This window comes from Gopherus evgoodei, chromosome 2 (assembly GCF_007399415.2).
Source record: "Gopherus evgoodei ecotype Sinaloan lineage chromosome 2, rGopEvg1_v1.p, whole genome shotgun sequence".
In the NCBI taxonomy this organism is placed as follows: Eukaryota; Metazoa; Chordata; order Testudines; family Testudinidae; genus Gopherus; species Gopherus evgoodei.
In genome coordinates, this window is record NC_044323.1 from 279,446,658 (window position 1) to 279,465,577 (window position 18,920).

General features: G+C 39.1%; 1 protein-coding gene across 5 annotated transcripts in view; it reads right to left on the reverse strand.

The window, feature by feature from the left end:
* The window catches only part of FAM49B (family with sequence similarity 49 member B), a 148,803-nt gene that overhangs the window by 64,912 nt on the left and 64,971 nt on the right, over nucleotides 1–18,920 (reverse strand). For all 5 annotated transcript variants that reach the window (XM_030553826.1, XM_030553831.1, XM_030553830.1 and 2 more), the window contains exon 2: nucleotides 13,844–13,923. The gene's annotated coding sequence lies outside the window, so the exon portion shown is untranslated. The remainder of the gene's footprint in view (nucleotides 1–13,843; nucleotides 13,924–18,920) is intronic.

Consider the following 18,920-nt stretch of genomic DNA (forward strand, 5'->3'; position numbering starts at 1 on the left):
GGCAGAAATTCTTTTTAACACTTCAGTGTTCAACTGCATGTGCAGAACGAAACTGGTTGGTTTGGGAACCATCCATTCAAAAACCCAAATAGATTGAAGACCTCCACTGCTGGGAAACTGCTGGGAAACTGGTGAGCATGTATCACAATCTACGAAGATTTAACTCAGTATTCATCTGATGAAGAACAAGGAGATACTGATGACGTTGACATTGATATAGACATAGCAGTTGAATCAGATAAAGAGTTGATAATGAAAAACAAGATGCTGGAAGAACTGGCCCACCACTTACCTAGTATAATATGTACATTTAAAAATGCCTGGTTTCTTTTATAGTTCCTACGTTTTTTATCTCTGTTTAATTTCATTTTTCTTTTGTAACTCTTCGGTCTTGAATAGCATTCACATTTAACTGCTAACCTAACATTTTGTAATTAGGCATAAGTTTCTACGGCCAAGCCAACTAGAGACCCTAAATTCCTACTCTTTTTTGTTACTGTTATAATAAATTAATGGTTTAAAATATTTGACCATATTTGACCAGTCAATTGACCGATTATTTTTGGACCAGTCAAATGCCCAACACACAGCAGGGAAATTATGATGACCTTCCCTTTCCTATCATTCTTCCTTCTTATTGATGTGTTTCTTGCAGCCTGACTTCCCATTCAGACCAAAGCATGAACTAGAATGCTAGACAGCTTCTACAGCACTTCAATGGAGTTGCAACAACAGTTGACAAAGGATTCTAGGGAGCGCATATAGCTATTAGGAGGAGGAAGCAGTGAACCATTTGGGGTACACCATCCTCCTTTAACAAAATAAAACTATGGAATTCCTCAAACAGCCTGTGGGTTCACAAAAATCAGGAGACTTACTATAAATGGCAAATCTGTAAACATAAGAACTCTCTGAGCATCAGACATGGTATCACTGCAAATAGTAAAAGATGACAGACCTCAGCTGAGGAAAATACTGATTGTGCCTTGTGTTTGAAAGGTCATTAAAGTTATACTGGGAACTGCTCCTGCCAATCAAGTCAAAGCCATTTCTGTATCTGATGACACATTTAGTTAATGAATTTATGACATGGATGAAGTACATGGAGAGTACAGGAGAACCAGTAATTTTCAATATAGATGAAACTACAGACGTGTCTTTTGCCCAACTTTTAACATTAGCCAAACATTAGCTCAGCCTGAATGGGAAGTATCCATACATTAGGACTTCTCATTTTAATGTCCACTGATAAGATGTGCTACATGAGAAAAAGAAAATATTTACAGTTTACCAACAATCAGTCCTTGCAGTTGGGTTGGACTGGCATCAGTGCTCTACTATTTGATAATGTCCAAGCTATGCCAGGAAAACAGCTACCTGACTGGAATCCAGTTTACTGTACTGTAAGCCAATAGGACATGTTCAATTCAGCAGGAAGCTTCAGATGTAAAGAAGATTCTACTGAAATTGAAAGAGATACCTGATACGCTACTAAAGTTGTAAATTGAAGTAAAAGCATCAAGACATGCCTCTTCACTATTTTGTGTGAATTCAGCAACCTCTCTACTACATCAAAGCTTGCTGGCTTTGAAATGGAAAAAAAAATAATCCCTTGTTTAAACTCAGATATCATGCAAAGACTTTCCTTGATGAACACGTCATTGATCAGCTTAAATGCTTCTCTCCAAAGATGTGATGTGTGTTTTCTCAACTTGAGCAATATGGCCACCCTAACCTTTCCACATCGGTAAATGGGAGCAGTCTAGTCTAGAGGAATAAGGGGGACTCAGAGTAGTTCCTATACAGAAAATGGGATCCCAATATGGAAAAAGGTAGAGGAGCACTGTGTTAGTGGATTTGCAGAAAAAGAGCTTCCTTTAATTTTAGTCCACGTCCCCTAGTTTTGAGATTAGAAAGTTAATACATTTACCTATATAAACCCTTTGGCATATTAAAAAAAGTAAGATTTGATATGAAGAGTTCAATAGCTGAATAACTATGGTTATTAGCACACACAGTTATTAGCACCACACACAATTATCCTATGTATCTGCATAAACTATGAGTCTAGGAGCAGAACTCTGTATGTCACATCTTTGAAGTCCGGCCCCTAGAGGATAAAGGAACCATAAACCTGCATAGAGCTTATTATGAAAAAGCAACAGGGCTTATTAACTAATCTCTGTTACAGGGTCCTTTTAGCTACTCACCGCCCAGTAACTTCGGCTTGAAAATTGCCATACTTACTCTGAAGCCAAAAAAGCTACCAGATTTGCTATAAAATTTGAAGGAGACTCAAACATTTGTTGCATTACAGAAAAGTACAACATTTTTATGAACTGGGTGAAACCTTCTTGATAACTGAATGGTGGGTTCAAATGTAACATAACTGTAAACATGACACCCCCCCCCACCTCGACAAAAAGTGTGCATGAATCCACCCAGGAGCTTTTGGGCTGAGTATTGTTTTGATTAAGTGTATGTAGGAGTAAAGCTAGGGAGCATGCTTTTGGGTCTAGTCTTGACTAAGGAAGCTTGGAGGGCTGGAAGCTAAGAAACTGCCCCTTTTGATTTTGGTTCCTTTTGTGTTCAGAGACACAGGACTTTGTACATTCCTTGTAAATAAATAAGATTGCATCAAGGAAACTCCAGACTCCATCAATTTCTACCACCACCTGGAACACCTCCAAATCTCTGAACTTTGATTAGCTACTCAGTCAAAAGGAGCAACAGTATCAAAATTACTTCTTAAAAACACAAAAAGCTATAAAAATGCTAAGAATGGAGTAATTAGAAGTTCACCAGAAAAAAGTGACCAAGACCCCTAGGGAAGAGAGAGATTCTGGAACACAGTACTACAGGAAGTCTCAGGTTAAAATGACTGTTTTACTACAAGAGGGAAGAAAGTCTGCAGAAGGACAAAGATAAATCTTCTATGCATCTGATGGCAAGGTAAATTGTTTGCATTATGATATACTATTTCCAGCAGCATGTACACCACACATACTAGTAGAAAGCACACCTGGAACTAGGGATGTAAATAACGTGTAAAAGCAATAACTGTGTAACCGATTAAAATTCTGTTGGTTAAATGTTTAACTGGGGAACTAGGGGGGTAGGGTGCTGCAGCACCCCCATGTTTTACATGGAGCTCCACTGCTAGCCCTGTGCCTGGGGATCCCTCCTGGTGTGCCCGGCAGCCAGGCGTGCCAGCAGAGTCCCACGTGCAGTGGCAGCTGGGACCCCAGCTGCACAGCCACCACCAGGGTGCAGAGCCAGCTAGCAGGGTGCCAGGTGGGGGGAAGGCCAGCCTCTGGGGTGCCGGGAAGTGCTGGCAGCCAGGACCCCAGGCAGAGTTTAATCATTAGCAGAAACCAATAAGCATTAAGCTTATCGGTTAACCAGTTACACTTTTACATCCCTACCTGGAACCTTGCTTAAAGATCAACAAATGGTGGCCTAATTTCAGAACAAATCTCTTTATCATGGGATATTTTAAGTCATATTGCTATACTATTCAGAGAAAAATTTTACATGCAATCAAAAATCTTAACTATAAATGTACATATATATGGGGGTGCCTTTTAATATAAGGCCTCACCTTTCAATATTGCTTCTGAACTGTCAAAGGAGCCTGTACATGGAGTGATTTAGCACTAACTATTGTTGTAATTAAACAAAAGGATTTAGAAGAGTTCCCATTAATATTTCTCTTCCTCAGATAAGCATTACCTGTGTACTTACTCCCAGAATAAGAGTACTATACATGGATAATGTAAATGATACATGTAAAATAGATATCAACTGCAATAATTCCCTTGTGACTACCTGGATTAGCGTTTTTTTCTAACACAGGAGCTTCCTTTGATGTTCTGCTGCTAAATTCCATTTATGACGTGATCCTGCATCCCAACTAAGTGATTCAGTAGTTCTGTGGCTGATCTGTACAAACATTTATTTATTTCCCAGGAACATGCAAAAGAGATGGTATTCTCAATTTTAATGAGTCAATTAATCCCTTAATAAACAGTATTAGTACTTGAATGATGGGAAACTACAAAATATGAATGACAGAGAAGGGTTAAGAGGCTTCATACCAGTTCCAATTTTTAAAGAACTCTTCACTTCTAGAGGCCCCAATGAGTAATTAGAGCCCCACAAGACAAGGAACTGAACACACACAATGAAAAGAGTCCCTGTCTCAAAGAGCTTACAATCTCATTGTTTAATACAAAGATCGGGATAACTAGATTTTACTCTATAGCCCTCAGGGTTATTTCCAGCAGGGTATTTAAAATGTGAACAAAGCAGCATGGGCTTTGTGGCATAGTAGGATGAGAGAGCACAAGACAGAGAGAGAAGGCCAAGGAGGCGGCACCTTAAGGCTTTTCTACACAGTTTTTGTACCAGTTTAACTATATCTGACTTAATAAGCACCTTACACATGTATCCACAATAAGGGTGGCATAAATTTTAACTGTAATCAGTTTCCAAACAGATACAGTTAAATCGGTACAAAATTTGTGTGTAGACAAGCCTTTAGTCATTACTCTTAGATGGAGAGGGAAGGAGGAAAAAAAAAAGTACTTTATGATCTGGGATAGGACGATCTAAAAAATAATTGCCTAAAAGGTACAGAGAGAGGACCCTGGTCAACAACTTGGCTCATCAGGCACATTGGAACTGCCCACTGCCCCACAGGACACACAGCATTCTTGGGAGCCAAGCCAACATTGTGGAAGCAAGTCCCACAGGATCTGAGACCCATAAGCATTACCACTTCCTGATCCAAATGCAAGGTGCACTTGTTTAACCTTGCCTCCACTAACAAAACACATAGCACAAAGAGAAAAGAGTTGAGATTAAATGAGCTATACCCAGGATTATCTGGGTATATCTCACCCATTTCCCTTCCATTGCAGGGGCCTTGGACACTGGTGTACGTCAGTCCCTCCTATTCTCTGCCTGGGCACATAACTGTCTAGTCTCCTGTGCAATGTAATATTTTGGCCTAAGTTTGGTTGTTGGGTTTAATATTCAGGTAGTGGGTGGTACTGGTGGCATGTGATAGACAAGCTGATGTAGTGGTCTCTTCTGGCATAAACTCTCTGACTCTATGAGACGTTAAATCCACCTACAGAAAACAATGCCAAAATCAAAGCATTTCCAGTTTTTTCTTTTTATTACTTTTAGACCTGACTGTTTGTAGCATTGAAGAACAGCAAAAAGAGTGCATTGAATTAGAATTTAATCTTTTGAAATGCTTAGCTGTTATAAAAGTCTGAAAAAGAATTTCCATCAAGTCTATCTTACAGCATGGACTATTCAGGCAGTATGTTTTATTGCGAAGCCTCAAGTGGCTTTTAATATAACTAAAAAGTTAAAAGCCATCTGTGGAAGACCAGAAATATTCTGATATGGGGGAGAAAGTGAGTCAAACTGGAGGTGCATAAAGAGTGGAGGGGAAGGACAATGCCAGAGGCCAATCAGAATGTAGAATAAAAGTACTCATAGCAAAGTCCTGCCACCCAAGAAAGAAAGTTAAACGCACACTGTGGGGAAGCTAGAAGTCTCTGATTGCTACCAAAATAAGCCTGACAAATCATACTTCGATATCAGAATTTTTTTATTTTTACTGGTATTCAGAAAAATACCAAGTGCTAATTATGCCCAGTTCTAGATGAACATATCCAAATTTATACAGTTAAACTAAATGGAGTCAATTCCAAATATGAAAATAGCTGCTTAAGGTATAACCCAAATTATGACTTGTAGTTAAATACCTTATTTAATTCTACTCCTATGTACTATTCCCAAAAGCACACCTTTATTAGAAAAACAGAAACTGAGTATTATTCATTCTTAAGGTTCCTCAAAGTGCTACCAAAAAAACCCAGACATCACTGCACTTCACTGTGTTAAGTATGGGACATATGTTGGCAACCATAAACATGACACTGCACAATAGTGAAGTAGGAAAATTATGGCCAAGGACACAAGACAATGATTTACTCTTATGAGCAGTGTCATGAAACCCTGAACGCACAAACAGGAGCTCTATTTTATTTCCATCCCAAATATGCTCAAAATGGTAAATTGCATGGTACTCAGTCTACTGTGAAAAGATGAATAGTTTAAAATCGCTGCACTGAAATATAATTATGTGCTTCCAAGGAGTCTAGTTATTCCGAATCTGAAGCTTAGATCACTAGGATATCTCCTGTAGCAATACAAATGCTACTTTGTTTTTAAAGAAAAAACTTACTTTTAGACACTGCATGGGTGTGGTGTTTTTTCAAATGTATTGCAACAATTTAGAACAAAAAGGAGCACTTATTATTTGGAATTTAAAGGAGAATAAACTACAAAAAAAAACTAACTAAAAAAACTAAAAATAGTTCAGTTGAGTCTAATTTGAACATCTGCTGTTTAAAATGATCCAATGTTTAAACATTTATCAATAGTGGAGCAGTCTGAATGAAAAGTTAGGGCAAAAATCTCAAGAGTCTCACTGTTTCTCCTTGCTTCAAGCACTGCTTCTCCCCAGCGCCTTCTATGACCTGACTCATTATGGGGAGGGGGATGAGCAAGAATCAGGTTCGGGGGATAATCCAGGTGGCTGAATCTCCTCACTGCCAGCTCAGCCTCTTCTCTGCCCAACCTAGCTGCTCTCTATTCCATAAGGCAGACAGATATGAAAAGGGGCAGGGAGGGGATGATGGTGATGGATGGGATAGGAAAGCTAGATGAGCCAGCCAACAGTCCAAGCTGAAGGGCTTTCACCTGGCCATAAAGACAGGAGCAAAACCACTGAAGGAAATAGCAAGGTGGAGCTAGGACTCAAGAATTGAAAGCCAGGGAGATATTTTTCTGTCCACCTGCAATCACAGGGTCATGAGCCACAGTTTGGCAAACTCTGCTTTAAGCACACCACACCAGACAAACTAACCACCAAGAAAACATCTGACATCATAGCATACTACTGAGCATGTGGTTAAGCTCAACTGCAGGAGTGCATCAACAGGACATCATGCTTATGTCTCACATAACTTGCTATTGAACACATGGAAAGTAGCTGCATTGCCTGGGAACTAACAGCATATGAAGATTTTACTTGTTTTTTTTTTTTTCTAACTCATTCTAAGTAGGAACTGTTTAATTTTCAAGGTTTAAATTTCAAAGAGATGTCCCTACTTATATTTGAATATTACAACTCTAAGCAAAGGTTTGAATTTTCAAACATTTCGTATAACACTATTCAAACAAAAAGAACAAGAGTACTTGTGGCACCTTAGAGACTAACACATTTATTTGAGCATAAGCTTTCATGTGCTACAGTCCACTTCATCGAATGCATGCAGTAAAAAATACAGTAGGAAGATTGTACATATATATAAACACACACATACACACACAGAGAACATGAAACAATGGATGTTACCATACACACTCTAACGAGAGTGATTAGTTAAGGTGAGCTATTACCAGCAGGAGAGAAAAAAACTTTTTGTAGTGGTAATCAAAATGGTCCATTTGCAGCAGTTGACAAGAAGGTGTGAGGAACAGTGTGTGTGTGGGGGGACGGGGGGGGGAATAAACATGGGGAAATAGTTTTACCCCCCCCCCCCCCCGCACCATTGTTCTTCCTACTGTATTTTCCACTGCATGCATCCAATGAAGTGGGCTGTAGCCCACAAAAGCTTACACTCAAATAAATGTGTTAGTCTCTAAGGTGCCACAAGTACTCCTATTTTTTCTGCAGATACAGACTAACACGGCTGCTACTCTGAAACTATTCAAACATAATTCCTTCTAGTTTAAAGACTGCTAAAAATGTGCTCCCACACTAAGAAACCAGAAGACAAAGTCTGCCCAAAATTAATTTTTAACACTGAGATAGACAAAAAATTTACAAAGTGGAAATAACAACAGAACTGCAGCAGGACTGTGAGGCTAAACTACGCAGTGAATTAGTATGGAATATGAGCCATGTTCACCTCTAAGAGCAGTCACAATTGAAAGTTAAGTCACTTATTTGTGTAAATATCCAAAATTCATCTTCCATCCAACGACCTCTGAACGCTTGTCAAATCTTTGGATAAATTCTGCTCCTCTTATTACGCAGTCAGATCCAGTGACTTCACATATAATATTAAGGGGATGAATATTTGCTTCACTACCCTAAGGACTAGGTAAGTATTATTGCACACATTTGACAAATGGGAAAACTGAACCAAAAATGGAGGATTTTCGAAGGTATACAGTAGGTCAATGGCAGTGCCAGGAACAGAACACAGATTTCACCACTTTAGCTATTAAACCAAAGTCTCAGACTCAAATCGATGATATTAATTTAGCACATTTATACATCAAGTAAAAATGCTAGAGAATGCAACAGCAGGGCTGCTGCAGGTGACGACTGGGGTGCATTGATGCAGCAGTGTGTTGACTACATCTGGTGTTCAGGGCTATTAAAAGTGAGGGATTAGAGGCACTACTTTCATTCAAGGTTTCAAATATACCCACTATGACAGTATCAATAGCACAAGCCACACCATTAAACCAGTACAAGTTGTGACTAAGGAGACTGATTGTAAATTCAGTGCCAACAAATATACCATTGTTGTTTGACATATTAGATAAACATCAGATAAATATATTACGTAGTTTACAATATTAACTGGATTTACAGAAGTGCTACATTTTATTATAGAAAATAAGAACAGCACATAAATATGCCTAAATCTTTTGCAGTTTTCCTGGTGCTCAGCTGAGATATCAGCATTGCTATAAAATGTGTGTGTGCTGGAAAGACGTTCAAAATTATTACAACGCAAATGAGTAGGCAAGTGTTTTATGGTAAATCTTTTCTAAAATAATCCATGCCTTTAAAATGTACAAGAAAATTGCTTCCTATCATCCAGCTGCTATGAAGCATTTTGATTTAAATTCAACCAATACTACAAGATCCATGCAAACAAATCAACTCCACAAGCTGTCTATATAAAAGTATTTTTTATGCTTCATTGTATTAGTGTCCTAAAATTTGTATTGGTGTCCTAAAATACTATCAGAAAGGATTATTTCTAACTTGTGTCTTATATTAGCGTCAAAGTACAAGTGGTTTCACTACCCTGGGAAATAAATATAACGTGGGATTTTCCATATATTTCTACTATGTGATACTATAATTCTGTAGCTTGCTGGCATGACTTTCAGTGAAAAATTATTGTGTTTGGTACTTTGTAACAGAATTTGAAATTCTATATTTAGAACAGCTTACTACATTTTCCATCTTGCACAAAAATTGAGGGATCTGTGCAATTCAGACTTCCTCGATGATAAAATACATGCTCTAATAAACAATTTTTAAATATTGTTCATCTCTTATTTAGAATCTATTTTCTGATTTACTAAAAGGAAACATTTAATGTTATGCTGTAACAATAAAAGAGAGCCTCATGTTATACTTCTGGCAACACAAATGGATTCTTCTTTCACTTCCCCACCAATTAAGCCAGAGAATTGTCTCACAAAGTTATCACTGTAACTACACCTCTACCCCTACATAATGCTGTCCTCGGGAGCCAAAAAATCTTGCTGCGTTTTAGGTGAAACCGCGTTATATAGAACTTGCTTTGATCCAACGGAGTGCGCAGCACCGCTCCCTGGAGCAGTGCTTTATCACATTATATCTGAATTCATGTTATACCGGGTCACATTATATTGGGGTAGAGGTGTATATGGAAACTCATTATCATATGCAAGATTGTGAGTATTGGACAATACTCAACATCAGTTCTGAATGAGCTATTTTGCTACTTTTTTTTCCTTGTTTTAATTGTTTTGGGGAGAAAGGGGAAGGAGGAAAGAAAGGGAGGAAATAAAGGCTTGTGCTAGACTGAATACAAGTTAGAAAGTGACCTACACCAATTTTTCACAAGTAAATAAGAAGGGGTTTGCTCTGAATACTGCAATTGTTTTGGAAAAAGGGACATTTTGCTCACAATTTAAAAATTTCAAAGGACAATGGTACACTTTAAAAAAGTTTGTTTAAAAAGTCAGCACACAAGATGTAAACGTGTTGATCCTTGATTATTAAACCACCAATGCTAGGACACAAGTTGCATAACACATTTAGAGCAGTTTGTATAATGCACCATAATAGATCAGCATATATACTCATCAATACAAATACAGGAAACTTCAACTATTTCTAGTAAACTGGCTACATAAAACCAAATCTTTAACAACTTCTAAAATGTGAGTGAGTCACAGGGTTGCAGGTGATGAAATAAAGCTATTTATAAAATGATTACAAGAAAGAATGACCATTCCTGGATTTATGCCCTCTGAAGTAGGAGACAATTACAGAGATCGCAAGTATTCAAAGAGGAATGGAGCATCTTTTCCCTCAACTAAAAATGTCCATAAAATTCAACCTTTTATATTCTACATAAGTATTAGCTACTACATCAAGTAAACAAGGAACAAATATATTTAAGATTCATGTATAATTCTGCAGAAACTTAATCTTAAGCAGTGGTTCCCAAACTCAGGTTTGTGAACCTCTGGGGGTTTGCAAAATGTTACAGGAGTTCTTGGGGGAAAAAATCCCTAATGGCGGACAGAGCTGTCCCTAGGGACTCCAGGCAGCATGGGGCCAGCAGTCCAGAGTCCCTGGACTTCCAAGAGCCAAGCAGATCAAAGCAAGCATATCTATCACACTGAGGAGATTTAAGCTTCAGGACTCATTATAAAAAGTGGAAAGGGAGGTGGATATTTTTTGCTGTTTTTTAAATTAAATAGGCAGCTAGTACTGTTTTTTAAATTATTATGAAGAACAAGTTTAAGCTTTGTTGTAACATGCACTGTTTGCCTCGACTGTTCAAGACTTGAATGCTTATGTAGGAGGAACTCTGAGGTGGTTTCTTAAATATGTTCATGCTGTTTCACATCGGATACGTCTTAATGAAACATAGGAGCCTTCTCTAATAACAGGCTTATTCGAAGTGATACAAGCTACGAAAGAAGTGTTGGAAGAGTGTTGCCGTTTTCATAAGTAATAAAAATACTATAACGATAAATAATTAACTAGTGTGTAATAAAGCATGTCATACAAACAAATTTTATATTTCCAAGATCACTGCTTTTATAATTTATACTCAAGTAAAGGAGAAAATCCCTGGAAATATTCATTTTTAGGAGGGGGTTCGCGAGACAAGACATTTTAGTGAAAGGTTCACAGGTTGTTAAAGTTTGGGAACCGCTGATCTTAAGATTATCTTTTTGTTCTAGAGGACAATATTTATTTTCCATGGCCTTCAAAATGCAAGATATGTTATCCTTTTTTAAGGAAAGGTGGGGTTTTGACAGACTCCATACTCAATAAAAGCTTCTTTTTAGAAAGAGAGTTCCTTTAAACCAGTGGTTCCCACACTTGCTTCACGACTTGTCCAGGGTAAGTCCCTGGCGGGCCATAAGACACTTTGTTTACCTGAGCGTCCGCAGGTACGGACACTCACAGCTCCCAGTGGCCAAGGCTCGCCGTTCCTGGCCAATGGGAGCTGCGGGAAGCAGCACGGGCTGGGCCACCGCTTCCTGTGGTTCCCATTGGCTGGGAATGGTGAATCGTGGCCACTGGGAGCTGTGAGCAGCCGTACCTGCAGACGCTCAGGTAAACAAAGTGTCCCACAACCCATCAGAGGCTTACCTTAAACAAGCCGCGAAACAAATTTGGGAACCCCTGCTTTAAACAAAGGAAATAGCCTACCTGGAACCAGATACTTTACTCCAATGGATTTCTTCCCCTTGTATTTCCTATTAATTATTGCTATTAGCTCTCTAACTTTGTTTGCGTGCACAAGAACAGGGCAGGCTTCTCAGTCATGCAGTGACATAAGCACATACAGTATTTTTAGTAAAAAGATAGCATGGTTAACTTGACTCTAGTTCTTGACCTATAATAGGACTGTGGTTCAAAACCAATGTTGTGAATGCAATATTTGGGTATATCATCAAGCGTGCCATAGTACAGATGAGAAGTCCCTTCTGCTTGCCCAGATAGAAGTTAAGGGTCCCATGGTGTTTTTCAAAACTAGCAGGGAACAATCCCCTACCTGCATGACTTAATGTCAGTGTCAATAGCCACCAGCTCAGGAAGCCAGGTGCCTATATCCAAAGCTGTTCAAGCTTTCAGTTACCTTAAATTGCTGAACTATAAGATTATAAATCAAGCATTATGTTAAACCTTGTATATAGGAGATACTATACTATACAACACCAAATTCATAAAATTTGGTGTCTCCATTTCAAACTACGTTGACTACTGTGTTTTTCCAGACCCTTGGTGAAACTTTCTTCTTACAAATTTAGCAAACTACTAAGTATGGCAAAGTATTTAAACAATCACCATTCTTCCTCTCCGTCCCATGTATAGTAAAAGTTACCCAACCACTTGCCATTATAAAATTCTTTCCAGTTGCTTATAATTTTACCAAACAAAATCTTTGAGCTGAAATTTTCCATGCCAAGTGTCTGCCTCAGGCTGATTTATTTAAGTTTCAGCTAAAATGGTGCATCCGTCTGTCAGAATGAGTTCAGGGGAAAATAAGCTGTTTTGCTCTCTCTTTCATCCTGGAGATCTTTGCAGTACAGTGTCACCATTCATTCCTGTCCATGGCTTGCTCCTCCAATAAATCCAGACTGGTCACCTTCCTACATATGATGTCCCACCATCTAGTTGGTGGTCGACCTCTAATTCTTATAAAAGTGTTCCTCTATGCTAGGCCAGGCCCCTTTCTCTCTGTTTCTCCTCCACCCTAATCCTAGGCCCAGTTGTCCACTCTCTCTCTGGATTAAAAGACTCCCACAATTAGCTAGTTTACTTTGCCCCGTAGCTCAAGCAGTAGCAATCTGTACTGACATGCTGAAGGTTCAGGATTCAAACTCCAGTGCTGGATCACAGTGAGGGGTTGTTACAATTGTATATATAAAGATAATTTGTTTTTATATTTTTTTCTTTAAAAAGCCTCAGGAATTTGCATATAAAACACTACATCTAAAAAACGTTATTTAGGTTGGAAAGACAAGACACTGAAAAGTTAGGAAATGTCAGTTTAACAGTTGCTTGTGCAATCATAATTCTGCCCCCTGGTGCCTATGCATTATCATATACTCTTTAATTACATGATCACATACTATTTTTGCCACAATGTCTCATTCAGTACACAGGGTGGAGACACAAACAGATAGGAAATACATTTGCCTGTGCATCCTTTTTTCTAACTTGTGAGTGTTTGACTGAATAACTTTTTTAAATGTAGTTTTTGGTTTGTGATTTATACCTAACACTACAGGAAGGGTAATATTTTGCCACATACCATTAGACGTGAGGTTTGAGGCCATATTTCAGAACAACAGAATACCTAAAAAAACCTGAACTGTTTATCTTCTTAAATATAGCTATTTTATTCTCCACCTCTGAAAATGCCTTACAGATTTGATATTCCAGCATTAGTTTTATGTTACTACTTCAACGACGCAATCTCTGTGCAATGCGTTTTGTATAATAGATGTTCAGAAAGATGTGAGATGTCAGGGGTCTAGGGAATGTAAAAATTCATCTCATCAGGCAGACTTTAAAAACAATAAAGGAATAGTTACTATTACTTAAAAAACTCACCACCGCCTAATATTTCCCAATATAAAGGGTTGAGTGTCAGTGGATAACACAGTGATCTTTAAATTTAATTTGGATTCAATGAAGTGTAAAATGCTATTCTTTCACTAAAAGAAAGATAATTAACAGTGTACAAGCAAGGACACCTGAATAATTATTTACCAGTTGATGAGATCTTCTTGTTGTCTTAATGGAAAATTCCAATTCCTTATGGAGCTGATGTAGCAGCTTGTCTTCAGAACCTGAACAGAGAAACAAAATTAAAAAGAAATGGCACATGGTCTAATTCAATAAAAATACCACAAATAATTTTTATAAACTTTAATGTACAGTAACAAAATTAAATTAATTACAGGTCATCAACTATTTTCATGTCAAGGAACCAACACAATTATTCCATCTTAAAAATAAAACACAGATGACACGCAAAGAGGGATAGTGAAGGATGGAAGAACCTTGTTCCTGCCCTAAGCAACGTCTGACAGCAAGGGAAGAATTCTGACTCAGAAGAAATGCAAATAAGAATCCAGGTATTTTAAAGTTGTTCATGGAAGTGGAGCAACATCGTGAAACCCTTATCCTACACATACACATAACTTGAGGAGTCCTATGTTATTTCAAGTTGGATTGGTATTAAAATTGGACACTACTCAGAACCATTTAAGTGATATCAGAAAACTGATTTTGAAATACCAGCTAACAGTTATACACCTGTGAGATGACTATCAGTTTCAGTAAACTGACAACTTCTTTTTACAATAATTACTCCATTTGTAAGTCAGAAAACAACTGTATCTTGTAAATGATCTTGCTCAAGAGATTTCAATTGCCAGTACACTAGACTATTGCAGTAGCTACAGGTAAACTCACAAGTCTCTGACTCATGATTTAGCACAGGATGTTTGATAATGGGAACTCTCCTTCATCAAAATAAAATGAATATCAAAAAAATTCAAGAAAAGAATTTTTACTAATTAGTTCCATGAGTCACCAGAGGCAGCTGGTTAACCACTACAGTACCAGCAGCATGAAACAAAGCAACCTGTGGCATTAAATCTGAGCACTACCCAGTGAAGTCACTATGAATACAAGACAGCTGACAGTTTAACAAACACCACCGCACACTGAAGTGTAGTACTCCTGGTTATCAAATCTCATTTACAACGTAGTATATCTTTTCATAAAACAGATTTTTTTCTATGTGCTATTTTACTGATAAGGCTGATTTTACAGCAGTAAGAGTGACAAATACATTAACACATACATTTTTATACTGACTTCTTCCTCATGAAGACACACTCAAAATTACTCTAATACTCCCCTCTTTGAAACGCTGAAGTTTCTAGTTTATATTTGGATTATACAGGCCTTAAATTTCTAATTTGGTTTAATATAGGGACTCTCTTTATACAGGCCTCTTGAAAGCCCTCAGAATAATGACAAATACACACACACACGCTTTTTGGCATAGCAATTAGTTAATGGAGAATGGATTGGCAACAGATTTATCTCCCATTCTTGTCCGGATTTAGAAGGCCTTTTCACCTTTATGATCTTAAGAGTCTAAAAAAATATCCTGGACACTTAGTTTAGTCATGCATAGCAGACACCTCAGGGCAACTGAAATAGTTAAAGAAACACAATTTAAAAGAGAAAGTTCATAGTTTCAGGCACAACATCTGACCTCAGAATCACCCTGCCATTTGCTGGAGTTTTAAAAAATCATGGGCTCCCTGCCCCTCCCCTTGTTGCTGTATTCAGCCAGCGAAATAAAATGTTATGCTTTTATGCCCTTGTAGTAAAGACAATTATGTACCACAATGAAGAATTCTTTGTGCTAACATCAGAAAAATGCATTTTAAAAAGCAGAAGTTAAACAAGTCCAAATATTCTATTATGTGACCTAGTTCAGCTTGACTCATTAATCCAAGTTATCATCAACATGCTTTTGGTTCATTGCGTAGGCATAAAACTACATTCAATATTGCATTGTATGAGATCAGCTACATGACAAAAGTTGTCTACATTAGTAAACCTGGACAACCTGCATCAATAAGTACTCAGAGCAGAATAAAAACATTTTGTTTTACATGTAAAATAAGATTTATTACATGCTCTTGGAGGATTCTGCGCCACTGCACAAGCACAGAATTAATGTCCCCAGCAGATTTTCTTCTTTCCCCACAGAAAAATCAATTCCTGCATTTATCAGTGGTGAAAGACAAGGGAGGCTCCAGGCACCAGCATGCCAAGCGCGTGCCTGGGGCAGCAAGCCTCAGGGGCATTCTGCCGGTCGCCGTGAGGGTGGCAGGCCGGCTGCCTTCAGCAGCCAGCCTGCAGAGGGTCCGCTGGTCCCGCAGCTTCGGCAGACCTCCCACAGGCATGCCGCCGAATCCGCGGGACTGGGGACCTCCTGCAGGCAAGCCATGGAAGGCAGCCTGCCTGCCATGCTTGGGGCGGCAAAATACCTAGAGCCGCCCCTGGTGAAAGAACAAGCTAAAAACTATTTAGAAAAACTGGACATGCTCAAGCTCATGGGTCCGGATCTAATGCATCTGAGGGTGTTGAGGGAGTTGGCTAATGTGATTGCAGAGGCACTGGCCATTATCTTTGAAAACTCGTGGCGATCGGGGAGGTCCCGGAAAGAGGCAAATCTAAATATAAATCTTTAAAAAAGGAGAATCCGGGGAATTACTCGGTCCCTGGAAAAATCATGGAGCAGGTCCTCAAGGAATCCATTTTGAAGCACTTGGAAGAGAGGAAGGGGATCAGGAACAGTCAACATGGATTCACCAAGGACAAGTCATGCCTGATCAACCTGATTGCCTTGTATGATGAGATAACTGGCTCTGTGGATATGGGGAAAGCGGTGGATGGGATATATCTTGATTTCAGCAAAGCTTCTGATGCGGCCTCCCACAGCATTCTTGCCAGCAAGTTAAAAAATTATGGATTGGATGAATGGACTATAAGGTGGATAGAAAGCTGGTTAGATTGTCAGGCTCAACAAGTAGTGATCAGTGGCTCGATGTCTAGTTGGCAGCCAGTATCAAGCGGAGTGCCCCATGGGTCTATCCTGGGGCCGGTTTTCTTCAACATCTTCATTAATGATCTGGGTGATGGGATGGATTTCACCCTCAGCAAGTTCGTGGATGACACTAAGCTGGGGGAGAGGTAGATATGCTGTAGGGTAGAGAGAGGGTCCAAACAAATTGGAGGATTGGGCCAAAAGAAATCAGAAGAGATTCAACAAGGACAAGTGCAAAGTCCTGCACATAGGACGGAAGAATCCCATGCACTGCTACAGGCTGGGAACCAACTGGCTAAGTGGCAGTTCTGCGGAAAAGGACCTGAGGATTACAGTGAACGAGAAGCTGGATATGAATCAACAGTGTGCCACTGCTGCCAAGAAGGCTAAAGGTAAATTGGGCTGCATTAGTAGGAGCACTGCCAGCAGATCAAGGGAAGTGATTATCCCCTTGGTACTGGTGAGGCCAAATCTGGAGTGTTGCACCCAGTTTTGGACCCCTCACTACAGAAAGTGTGTGGACAAATTGGAGAGAGTCCAGTGGAGGAAAATGGAAATGATTAGGGGGCTGGGGCACATGGCTTACAAGGAGAGAGTGAGGGAACTGAACTTAGTCAGCAAAAGAGAAGAGTGAGGGGTATTTGATATCAGCCTTCAACTACCTAAAAGAAGGTTCCAAAGGGGATGGAGCTCGGCTGTTCTCAGTGGTGGCAGATGACAGAACAGGGAGTAATGGTCTCAAGTTGCAGTGGGAGAGGTTTAGGTTGGCTATTAGGAAAAACTATTTCACTAGGAGGGTGATGAAGCACTGGAATGGGTTACCTAGGGAGGTGGTGGAATCTCCATCCTTAGAGGTTTTTAAGGCCTAGCTTGACAAAGCCCTGGCTGGGATGATTAAGTTGGGGTTGGTCCTGGGGTTGGACTAGATGACCTCCTGAGGTCTCCTCCAACGCTCATCTTCTATGATTCATGCCAGGCTGAACCTGCTTGCTCAACACCTGGATTGAGGGAAGGTGGGCAGGGAGAGGGTGCATGTGGAGCCATATAGATGTGCTAATATATTAGTAAGGATTCTATTTGTCAAAAACCATTTCCTGAATCTTTTTTGTTATATGTTACAGACATAGCTGCTCATAGGTATTTTGAAATAAATTACCAAAATAATTGAAAATGGTGTGATTATATTGCATTGCTTTGACAAATAAAATATGCAGAATTATAAAATAATTGTGTACAAAATTCCCCTCTGTTACAGGCACTAGTCCATAGTACTACTGGGCTCTCCCAGCCAAAGAACAGCTTTATTTTGAAATTTTTTGTGCCAGTTCTCTCTTTCATAAATAGGAACTCATGCACCAAATTTCACATTAATTTTTCAACCTGAAGATTACATTCTGATCATCAAAAGACATTTGGGGGGGGGATTTTCTAGATGAATGGATTTATTTATTTATTAATTTTTAATGAAGGGAGGGATCGCTCAGTGGTTTGAGCATTGGCCTACTAAACCCAGGGTTGTGAGTTCAGTCTTTGAGGGGGCCATTTGGGGAACTGGGGCAAAAAGACCTGTCTGGGGATTGGTCCTGCTTTGAGCAGGGGGTTGGACTAGATGACCTTCCGAAGTCCCTTCCAACCCTAATATTCTATGATTGTGCACGTTATGGAAAAGCCAAATTACAGATAAGACAAAGTTATCCAATTTTCACCAATATATAGGAGGCACATTTGAGATGTAGCAGGCAATAGCACAAGAAAGGGAGAGACAAAGAAAAATCAAGTATTAAAGATTTGGGTGGCCTCAACAACTTGCATCAGCAAAGGCACATTCTGCACAGAATGAAAACAAACACACTGTATGACAAATAAACACAGTTTGCTGTTCTGAATATTTTGTTGTCTGAAGCATTGTTTGTCTCTGCCCAAGAAATTGCTAATTATCTAACAGAGTGAGCTAAGATACTTTAAGGAATTTTGGTGCCTAAAGAGTTCTAAATAGCAGCACTGAAATTTATCTGTTATAACGCACAGTTGCATGTTGACAAAGCTCTGAGCAGCAGAGGTACTGTAGCAGTCTGCAGACTCAGAAGATGACATGGCATCAATTTGCCATTAGCTCATGTATGACCGGTTATTTGCACAGCCTTAAAAGCTAGAATTTTTCTTCTAATAAAACCTAAATTCCTGCCGAAACACATGGCTTAAATCCCTTTA